General features: G+C 38.3%; 1 non-coding gene across 1 annotated transcript; it reads left to right on the top strand.

Moving 5' to 3' along the window:
* The first annotated feature begins 3,310 nt into the window (after window positions 1-3,310).
* LOC122072419 lies at window positions 3,311-3,417 on the top strand. Its single transcript, XR_006138435.1, has one exon. It is a non-coding gene; the product is annotated as a small nucleolar RNA R71 (small nucleolar RNA).
* The last annotated feature ends 7,992 nt before the right edge of the window (window positions 3,418-11,409 follow it).

The following is an 11,409-nucleotide window of genomic DNA, read 5'->3' on the forward strand; positions in this document are numbered from 1 at the left end:
TAGTGGTTGTATAATTGAGTTGTGCATCATTTAAGGTCCTACTAGCATAATAAATGACAGTGGGTAACTTATTAATCCTTTGACCCAAACCCGCTCCTATGGCAAAATCCGAAGCATCACACATCAGTTCAAAAGGTTCAGTCCAAATAGGTGGTTGAACAATGGGTGCATTGGTCAACTCCTTCTTAAGTTGTTTGAAGGATTCTAGGCACTCTTTAGAAAACTCAAAAGTTTGATCTTTGGCAAGTAATGAAGTGAGAGGTCGGGCTAATTGACTAAAGTTCTTAATAAACCTTCTGTAGAAGCCCGCATACCCTAGAAAAGATCGGACGTCCTTAACAGATTGAGGAGGTGGTAAATTATCAATTAAATCCACTTTGGCTCTATCTACCTTAATTCCCTCCTTGGATATTACATGGCCTAAAACAATGCCAGATTTAACCATGAAATGACATTTCTCCCAATTCAAAATCAAATTCTTAGATATCCATCTTTTGAAAACTAGAGAAAGATGATGAAGACATTCAGAATAGGAATTCTCATGAATTGAAAAGTCATCCATAAATACTTCTAAGAATTTTTCTACCATTTCAGAAAATATGTTTATCATGCATCGTTGGAACGTAGCAGGGGGGCATTGCAAAGCCCAAAGGGCATACGCCTTTAAGTAAATGTTCCATATGGGTATGTAAAAGTGGTCTTATGTTGGTCCTCTAAAGCAACTGGGATTTTGTTATAGCCAGAATATCCATCAAGAAAACAATAGTATTCATGTCCAACTAACCTCTCTAACATCTAGTCAATGAATGGCAATGGAAAGTGGTTCTTCCAGGTTGCCACGTTAAGTTTTCTGTAGTCTATGCACACTCTCCACCCAGATTGGATACGGGTTGAAATTAGTTCATTATTGGCATTGGGAACTACAGTCACACTAAACTTCTTAGGCACTACATGAACTGGGCTTACCCATTGGCTGTCAGAAATAAGATAAATTATTCCATGATCCAAGCACTTTAGGATCTCTTTCTTAATAGCTTCTATCATCACTGGGTTAGCTCTTCTTTAGGGTTTTGTGGATGGTTTGGAATCCTCCATAAGATGTATATGATATTGCACAATGGAAGGGCTTATACCCTTGATATCAACCATGGTCCAACCTAGGGCTTCCTTATTATCTTTTAACACTTTAAGTAACTCCTCTTCCTGACTAGAAGTCAAATTGGAAGAAATTATTACAGGAAGAGTCTGGTCAGGCCCTAGGAAAGCATACCTCAAATTAGATGGCAACATCTTAGGATCTAGCTTAGGGGGCTCAACTATGGAAGGTTTGGGAATGGAATTGGAAAGGGGTCCTAAGGGCCCAACAGGTGTGTGAAGACTCAAGACTTTAGAAAAGAAATTTTCACTATCATCATTCAACTCATCCATACACTCTTGGAATTCTAAATCAAAATTAATATCAAAGTTGGTAATTAAATCATCAGAAAAATCCAGAAAATCCTCAATCATATTAATCTCTTCTTTCATATGTAGTTGCTTGCCTATCCTAAGCATGTTAAACTCAACAATTTGGTTACCAAAAGAAAATCTTAGGAAACCATTCCAGCAGTTGATTAATGCATTACTGGTAGCCAAGAATGGTCTTCCTAGAATTATTGGGATCTCATCCTTGGTTGAGAAGGGCTTGGTATCTAACACAATGAAATCAACAACGAAAATAAATTCCCCCACCTTTAGTAAGACATCCTCAACCATCCCTTTAGAAATTTTAACAAACCTATTTGCCAACTGAAGAGTAGTTCCAGTGGCTTTCAATTCTCCCAATCCAAGTTGCTTGTACATATGGTAAGGTAAAAGATTCACACTTGCACCAAGGTCAAATAAGGCATGCTCAATGTAGGTGTTGTCTATGACACAAGATATGGTAGGGCTCCCTGGATCTTTATACTTGGCTGCTATAGACTGAGTAATTATGGAACTAATGTTACCTGCCAAAAACGCCTTTTTGGGCACACTAGTGATACATTTGTGAGTACACAAATCTTTCAGTACCTTTGCATAGGCGAGGATCTGGGATATGGCATCCAAAAGAGGGATGTTCACTTCTACCTTTTTGAAGACTTCTAAAATTTTGTCCATAGAAGCAGTCTTCCTTTTGTTTACCAAGCGATTAGGAAATGGGAAAGGATGAATATAAGGACTGTTAGGGATTTGTCCCTGTCCAAAAGAATCATTTTTGGTTTCCTCAACCAAATCATCTTTAGTTTCAGAAAAATCTTTAGGTTCATCAGACGAACCTGAAACAAGAGGCACACTTGTGTCCTCAACTAAAGGAGAGCTAACAAGAGTAATAGATGAGGAAGATTTAGGAACGCTCTGTTGGTACTCTCTACCACTCCTAAGGGCATAAAAAATATTACATTGGTTAGGGGGCCCTTGTTGGGTCTGACCTTGTATTATATTCAGTGGTGCATTAGTTGATATTTGTGAACTAACAGGCTGATAATGCCTAGGGTTAGGCTCTGGTTGACTGGGTAAAGTTCCTTTCTCCCTCTCACGCATAATTGAGACAACTTGAGTGAGTTCTCTCGTAAGATTTTGATGGCTTGTCATGAGGAGGGCCATATTTTATTCCAAGTCACTTATTCTGCTTGCCTCTCCAGTGTTGGTAAACCCAGGGGGTTGCTGATAAGATGATAGGAGAGGGGCCCTAGGAAAACTATCCTGAGGTCCTACATTTGACCTAGGAAAAGTATTTTGGGAAAAAGATTATTGTGCAAAGGGAGGCCCTTGGAGTCCAGGTTGACCTTGATTATGGAAATTGGAAGGCCTTGCTTGGTTGCCCTGATTCCAAGAGAAATTTGGGTGATTTCTCTATCCTAGATTGTAGGTATTACTATATGGATTATTCTGGTATAAGGCATTAACACTATCACTAGAAGTGCCCCTAGAGGTGTTAGGGCATTCTTCTATGAGATGTCCAGGGGACTGGCACCAAGCACAAATCTTAACCAAATTGACTGATGATGGCTCTCTAGGAACAATAGCCTCAATTTTCTTAATTGGGCTATCCAAATGGGCTTCCTTGGCTACTATCCGATCCACAAAATATCCTTTTCCTCCTATAGTTCTTTCACTCTCTTGGGTTGATTCCCACTCACGGGTTTTATCAGCTAAGTTAAGTAAGAATTCCCATGCCTTTCCTTCATCTGTAAAGGATGTGAATCCCTCAGGGCACATAGACTCTATCATTTGTTTAGTTGGGTAATCAACACCCTCATAAATTATTTGACATAAATGCCATAGGTCTAGGCCATGGTGAGGGCATTTTTGGAGTAGATCCTTGAATCTCTCCATAAGTTTGGAAAATGACTCACTAGGCTTTTGCCTAAACTGAAGGATATCACTTCTAAGCTTATTGGTCTTGTGGGTTGGGAAAAAATTCTTAAGGAAGACAACTGTGAACTGTTCCCATGAGGTTATGAAATTTGTGGGTAAGCCATACAATCACTTTTTAGCTTGGTCTTTCAATGCAAAAGTGATAAACCTAAGCTTAACAGCATCATCAAAAAGTTGTTGGATCTTAATTAGAACACATACCTCTTCAAATTCCCTTAGAAATAGGTATGCATCCTCAGAGGTCAACCCATAGAAGTGGGGCAACATAGTGATGTATTGAGATTTGAGTTCAAAATTATTGCCCTAGGCTTGTGGTAGAATTATGCAGGAAGGTTGGGCTGTTCTAGCAGGGTAGAACCTGTCTTTTAGAGATTTAGGTGAAGGGTTTTGCTGTTGGTCTCCCATATTGAAGGGTTTTAAAGAGAGCAAACGTATAGGGTCACTACTTGTTGGATCTTTTCTTTCTAACTGATTCTTAGTATTACGTACCCACCTAACACTCATGCAATAGAAAACTACCCACAACTAGAGTAAGACAAGCACAAAAGAATGGATAGCAAAACTTTTTTTTTATGATTTTTTTTGATTTTTTTGGCTTTTTGGGACCTTACTGGCAGGGATCTGAGGTTGCTCAGGTCAATTCTTGAGGTACTACTACAGGGCAAAACCTGTCTTTATCATACTGTGAGGCATGACGACCTCCACCGATACAACTATTATTGCAAGTTGTTCTTCTCAGGAATTCAATAAAAGAAAATGAAAAACAAAACAAAGTAAACAAAGCACTCCGATTTACCAAAAGAAAGCGAAAAATAACATGGAACTGTCTCCCCGGCAATGACGCCAAAAACTTGTTTGAGATTTTAAATGTAACCACAAGCGTACGGATCAGTGTAGCTACGGGTCGAACACAGGGAGAGCAACCACTTTATTTTTTTACTTCTTTTAATAATACGAAAGTGAACCGATTAATGGTTGTGATCTAATTCTAATTACCGTCCCAAACATATGTATCTAAAATAACGTCCTAACCATTCGTCATCTAAGAATTTAAAGACGCAAGCCACGCAATTAAAAAAAATAAATAAATAACTGAAAGTAAACAACCCACGCAATTTAAAAAAAAAAACAATAAAGGAAAAAAATACTGAAATAAAAATAAAGTAAAAGAAAGGGGAGAAAGCTAGAGAGAGACTCATAAGTAAGTTTCTCTACTTAGGCCGAGGGATGCATCATAATATGAGCTTCCCTACTTGACCAGAGAGTCACTCTTACAAGGGTTACTCTACTTGGCTTTAGGGAAAGGGAGACAATTAAAATAAAAGCAATAAATTGATGGTTCTATGGCTAGGAGGGGCAAAGCCAACACGTACACTAGCCATGAACCTTAGGGGAAAGGGATAGCAATAATGTAACGACTGAAATTAAAATCCTAAATTAAGAAAGAAAGGGTAGTCAGAAGAGGGAATGAGATGGGGGAGAGAAGACTATTGAGGGAGCCTACTTACTTAAACTTCAACCCTTGGACTGAAAAACTTGATTGATTTGAGATACTACCAATACTAAAAACCAGATCTAGAATAAACCAAATCTGAAATTTCTAGTACTAGAGAAAAAAAACTAAAGAAAAAAAAATAGAACTTGAAAGACATGCTTCATAGCTTGTTCTTGTCACTTAGAACTAAACCTAGAACTAGAACTTGAAAATCACAACTTCAATTGCTTAAACAATAAAAATAAAAAAACTGAATCAAAAACAAAAGTGCTTGCATTAATTGAATAAAAAGAACTTACAAAAGTGTTTAAAGCATAAACTTAGAACTAGAGCTAGAGAAAGAGATAGAGCAACTAAAAAAAAAAAAACTCTAGAAGAAGAATGAAGTGTTCCCCCTCCTCTTACATGAGTTGTATTTATAGGGAATGGGGAGGTAGGGTAACAAATTTCTCTTTCCTAAAAGGGAGAAACCCACAATTGGTAGTGAGATCTTTTGAGACCAAAAGTGCTAAGGTGGAGGAGAGAGAAGAGAGAAATAAACTTGAAGAAATTTCCTATAATTTTCGTTTTTTTTTGCTTATTTTCTTTCCTTTTTTTTTTATTTATTTCTCTTCTTTTTCTCCCTCCAAGGGACGATTTTCCTTCTTGCTTTGTGTGATTTGGACAATCTTTTGGTGATGATGTGGAGGAGAGAGAAGATTTGGACAAGATTTATTTATTTCTTTTTTTTTTTTCTTTCCTTTTTTCTTTCTTCTCTTCTTGCGCAGAAACCCCTTCCACGATTTTCCTTGCTTCTAATTTGATGTGAAAATTCCCTCCATGCCCTTAGTGCTTTAAGTGAGTGAAAAGTAGAAAATCTTCAACAAAATTATCCAAAAAAAGACAACCATGAGATTCGAACTTGAGACCTCCTGGTGAGCAAGGGAATTTTGCACACCATAGCTCACCAACTACACTAGGTAGTTGTTGTTGGAGAGATATGACATCTGATAATGCTTAAAGCCTTTAAAATAGAAAACCTGAAAAAGAGAGTAAAACCCAAGGTAGCTCCATTCTTAATATATAAAATGCATGTTTTATTACCCTAGATTTCACACATAAATGTGCTCATCACTCAGACATGAACCGGCGGAGCACTGCAATATTATCCCTAGAGACGGAGCTGGTATCTGCCTCTGAGGGTACTTTAGGATCAGCCTCTATCATAGTTGCATGGGTTGTAGCCCTCCTTTGCGGCCACCACGTGTGCCAAGAAATCCACCACGTGTAGTAGGAGGATGGCCATGAAGAACCCAACACCTATCTTTGGTATGCTCAAGTTTCCCATAATGATCATAATGTTGGGGTCTATCTTTGTCATCTCCACAGGATGACCTCTGGCCTCGGCTGCTTCCACGCATGCTCTTTGGGTGGTGGAAGAAAGAGCAGAGCACTCAAGTGGAGGTGCAGACTCCATACCACTTCTCTTGGTCTCCTACTCATTAGGTAACTACACATCACATCAAGAGATGGGAGGGGTGACCCGCCCAAAATCTGTATCCGGATTGGCTCAGAATCTGAATTCATCTCACCTAGTAAAATCAGAACATGCTCCTTTTCAATAGACCATAGGCCTTGGCTTCATTTTTAGGATTGGACAACTGAAGGTCCCGATAATGATCATAATCCTCCTAGAGTGATATAACAACATTATAGTAGTCAGAAATAGTCTTGTCCCCTGCTTTATGGAGAGGGTCTACTGAAGAAGCTGGTAAGCTTTAGTAGAGTTACCTACCTTGCCATAGGTCTTAGAAATGCTGTTCAAATATCCTTAGCAGTTTCCTTCCGGATAAACCTCCTACCTATCTCAGGTTTCATGTAGAAAAGTAACTAAGTCATAACAATAGAGTTCGCAGTTTCCCATTTTTGGTAACTTGGTTCAGCGACAGAAGGAGCCTTGATGACCCCAGTAATGTACCCTAGCTTTCCTCTACTTCGTAGGGATAGCATCACAGATTGTGAACAGTCCAAATAGTTGGTACTGTCCAACTTCACAAGAGAAATTTGAGTATTGGGATTATCAAAGACAATCGAACTTGGGTTGGTATTACTCAACCCACCCAATGTAGCTTCCATAGGTTCCGTGAGATCAGACATGATGTAAAAATACCCCTAAATCAACACAAAGTGTGGTTAACACCCAAACCGGGGATTATATACTTAATCTGAAAAGTTCTTTCCCAACACTCAGAGACAAAAAAATAGCAGGCAAATAGCTTAAAGGATTTCAGAAAAACCACATTCTCCAAGGTGTAGCATCATCACAAAGCGATACATGATGCCCAAATAGCATTCCTTACAATTCCAAAGCAATAAGAAGCTCGTTGACACATTCTTTTAGCCAAAAAGCCAAAAACACAGGGTTGGTGGTAGCTAGTTTTCAGCAGAAAAATAGTTTTTGGAGAGAGATCTGTTTGGAGCACCATGCGACACCAAATGGGGGTTTGTAGGGACCCCTAGAGCGATCGAAGAGAGGGTGGTTACAGCTTCAAAGCTGGCCGGATGAAGGAGAGGAAGAAAAATCTTCCCTTGGCTGGCGGTAATGCTTTCCATAGCTGGAAGTTGATGATGCAAACTCCAAGTGTCTATTCCTTCAAAGAAAAACTTCCCTTGATGTCATAATGGTCTTTTTTCACGCCTATCTCTTGATTTCTTCAATCCTTTCACATGGTAAATCTTTCTTTGGAACCCAAGAGAAAAAATTAAAGTGAGAAACTTGTAGCACAACTCTCAAACCAACACATGTTGCTTTGATAGAAAATTAGAATGTAAAGATTGAAGGGGAAACAAGAGAACAAGTGAATGGAAGGTTGGAGAAGAAGAAGAGAATAGTGGAATGTTGTGTGTAGAGAAAAGATTCTCTACCACCTATATATTACTTCACTTAACAAGATATAAAGAATTACATACACCTCCCTAGGGAGGTAAAAGGGAAAAGGAAAATACAATAAGTGAGTAAAATACACTTGACCCTAAAGTGCCCTTATAGCATAAACTCCAACATGGAGTGGATAGATGTGGGTGGGATATAGCTATCTCAGCTTGGGTCGCTCACCCATAGCTATCTCAGCTATTGATCATCCTCTCTCAGGAAGTTTGGAGCAAGCATTGGCTGCAATTGAGTTGTCTTTTTTAATTGTGTAAATTGGTATAGCAGCCTCTCTTTTATAGAGAGTAGAAACTTACAAAATAGAAGGCAGTTCCCAAATAGGGAACTTACATTAAAAGGAAACTAACATAGTTAGGCAGCTAGCCACTAACTTAAAGCCTAAGAAAACATAAAAGACAACTATAAGGGACATTCTAGATGCTAACTTGTACAAGTTTGACCAGTCAAACACAAGGGACAAAAGTACAGCTGTAAGGAGAAATTGCGGGCAGCAAAATAGAGTCTTCTGGACAGCTATTCAAGGCTGGTTCAATGGCCATGTGTGGAGTCTTTTAGAAGCCCAAAACTGGAAAGTAAATATGCAATCTCAAGGGGCATCCTATTCTGGTTCTATGGACAAAAAATAGAGGACCAGCTGGGCTTGATCAGCCCGAGGGCTGGCTGGTCTGGCTGGCCTTCTTCCTCCTTCGATAGTGAAGGCCAGCATGTGGATCTACATCAGGACTGAGATAAATTTCCCTTTCGGAAACTTTGACAAGACTTCCACCAAGTTCTCAAATTTCTGGTGCTTCAAATTCTATATATTGCTCTTGTCAATTATCTGTGCCCATAAAATTGTTCTGCAGTCAAATAGCTGATCCAGATTATGGCCAGCTTGCTCTTTTATTTGGGCCGGTGGGGTATGGAAGTTAGTATTGTTATTAGTTTGGAATTGCTTCCATAAGTGATACATTACTCAATGGAACTGTTTTACAAATAATCTCTAATGGATTTATTGGTGCTGTACTTTTTTTCTTGGTAGGAACGAGTTACAATAGAATGTCTTGTTTATATTATCTCAACGAAATGGGAGGAATATTATTCCAATGCCAAAAAATTTTATGATGTTCGGTTGCTTCTCTATGACTTCTCTTGCATTGCTAGGAATGAGTGGTTTTGTTGCGGAGTCAAATAGTAATTTTTAGGATACTTATTAACCAAATGGTCATAGATCAGTTGGGGTGTTTAGCACGAAGAAATGTACAGGGTGGTCACAGATCAGGGCTTCCGTTTTTGGAAATTCAGTGCACTTTGGATTTGAGCCTCTGCTAGCGTGCTGTTGGTTTTTTTAAGCCAGCTGAAAAATGGATGTGCGCGGCTTGTGGGGTGGTGGGGTATACAAGTTAGTATGGTTATTAGTTTTTTTCCTACTCTCAAATTGTTCTTCACTTTGAGCTGGCCCTGTAGATGTTAGTTTGTGTTATCATTATCATTAATCTTTTGCCACTGATCAATTTTATAGAACCTAATCAAACTGGTAAACAGAACCATCAGCCCCCACCTTGAAAAAGAGAAAAAGTTTAGGATACATATAACACATAGTCTAATTAGCATATATGTATCTTGTCTTAGGTATGTTTTCATCAAGGCTTTGCTATTTTTTCTGTTCTTATAGTGTTCTGGGTCCAATGATTTGGTTTCTCTTTGTTCTAGTGTTTAGCATGTTTTATAAGACGTGTTTCATCTTTGAAGGAAAAAATCGAAGTGGTTCCTCTTGGATATTTAGAATCATTATTGATGATAGTGTTGTGACTACCACCATCCTATGTTAACCCGAGCTCTACATGCTTCAATTGACAATCCAATGTGCTTGTGTTTGTTTATGTATTACAAACCTAATTTTGTTAAGTCGGTATTTCTCACTCAGTTTCCTCCTGTGTAGTTTCGCAAGCGGAGGTGAAGATGGCTATGTCAGGTTACATCATTTTGACCCAGAATACTTCAATATCAAGGTGTAGCCAATGTCTTTCTAATACCAAGCTCTTTTTTTGTTTTTTTTAATCCTTCCTCTTTATTTAATCTTCTGTGTTAACATTTATTTGGGAGAGAGGGGGGGGGGTCATATGCCCCTTGTAGAGTGAACTTTCGTTGAATGCAGAGAATCAGTTATATGCTACAATATACATGTTTTTTTGCATTATTATTGGATCAGGACAAGTTTTTGCAATGGGTCATACCTATCAAGCTCTTGAATTTTCTAATTTCTAAATGTCTAAAAAGAAATTAACAAAAACTTTCAAATTCAACTCTTTATGGAAAACAATTTGAGAATGGGGTGACAACCGAAGTGTTCTTGTCCGTCTCCCTCCCCACCCGAGTAAATTGAACTTGCCCTTTTGCAAGTGGGGAGACTGATTAGCTTTTCTTTGCCACTTTCTGGAGAGTAAAGGCTTATGAGGAAATTAATTTAGTGTTTTCTTTTGTTTTTTGGATAAAAGAAAATTCAATCAAAGGAGAACTTAATACATCTAGGTGAGTGCTAGAGTTATGGATTTTGGTCTTTGTTCATAACATGATAAGCAATGCGCTGAAATTAATCAGTGTTCTCATACGGACAAAATGAAAAGCCATTTTCCTTTTGTATTACTAGGACTTGAGAGGTTTTACGTAGCGTTGAATCTCTTTCTTTACAGTTCCATTTGACCTTTTTCTTCGACTATTCTTACTGTTCCCCAATTCCGTCAGAACATTAAAAGTTCCAACGGTTTCGAAGACAAGAAAACAACCCTTGTGGTTCGGTTTTGAGATTCAGCCACTAGATTTCTCAGCTATTCTTTGTTAGCCGTTTGCTGTAGTAATATATTCCCTAATCTTTTGTGTCTTTCACAACGAGTTTAAATGCAAGTTGAAATTTATGGAAATCAGTTTTGGAATCAAAAGGCTTTGATATAATGTTTTAAAAAAAAAAAAAAAAAGGGAAAGAAAGAAAGAAAAATAGTGGATAATGTTTAACAAATAACTACAATAGGTTGGATGAATTGCGGGGTACGTTTGGAGTGTTTTGATCTATGTACTTTAAAACTTGTAAGGAAAAACTAATAGGACAGCTATTCGACGGACAATAATTATGGGAGTTACATGTTGGGTAATGAAAAAATAAAAAATTATAGTAGCTGAAATGAGAATTGTTGAGATGGATGACAAATGGTAAAACTAGAAAAGACAAAGGAATGGATAACCTGAGTGCTAATGCTTTTCCTGTTCGAATATAGAGGAGTTAAGATGCTTATTACATAGCAATTTCCTAATATGGCTAATTGATTCTTATGTGATGTCCTTGGATGGACGAGAGCCTTTGGAGACTCAAGTGGAGATTAAGGAAAGCGGAAATTTACATGTCAAAGGAAATCTATCGACTCCTCGGCTGTCTAATCTGACGAATGCAGAGATTTACTCTCTACAATTGTCTAGGAATCTGTTGAAGCAGTTTTCGGCTCAGTTCAGACCTGCACAACACAGATTAGTTTGTCCCAGAGGGAACTTAGGGATGGAGGCTCTGATGCCTAAGTCAGGTCTCAAATAGGTTAGAAAGGAAAGGAATGTAGAG

Source organism: Macadamia integrifolia, chromosome 2 (genome assembly GCF_013358625.1).
Source record: "Macadamia integrifolia cultivar HAES 741 chromosome 2, SCU_Mint_v3, whole genome shotgun sequence".
Classification (NCBI taxonomy): domain Eukaryota; kingdom Viridiplantae; phylum Streptophyta; class Magnoliopsida; order Proteales; family Proteaceae; genus Macadamia; species Macadamia integrifolia.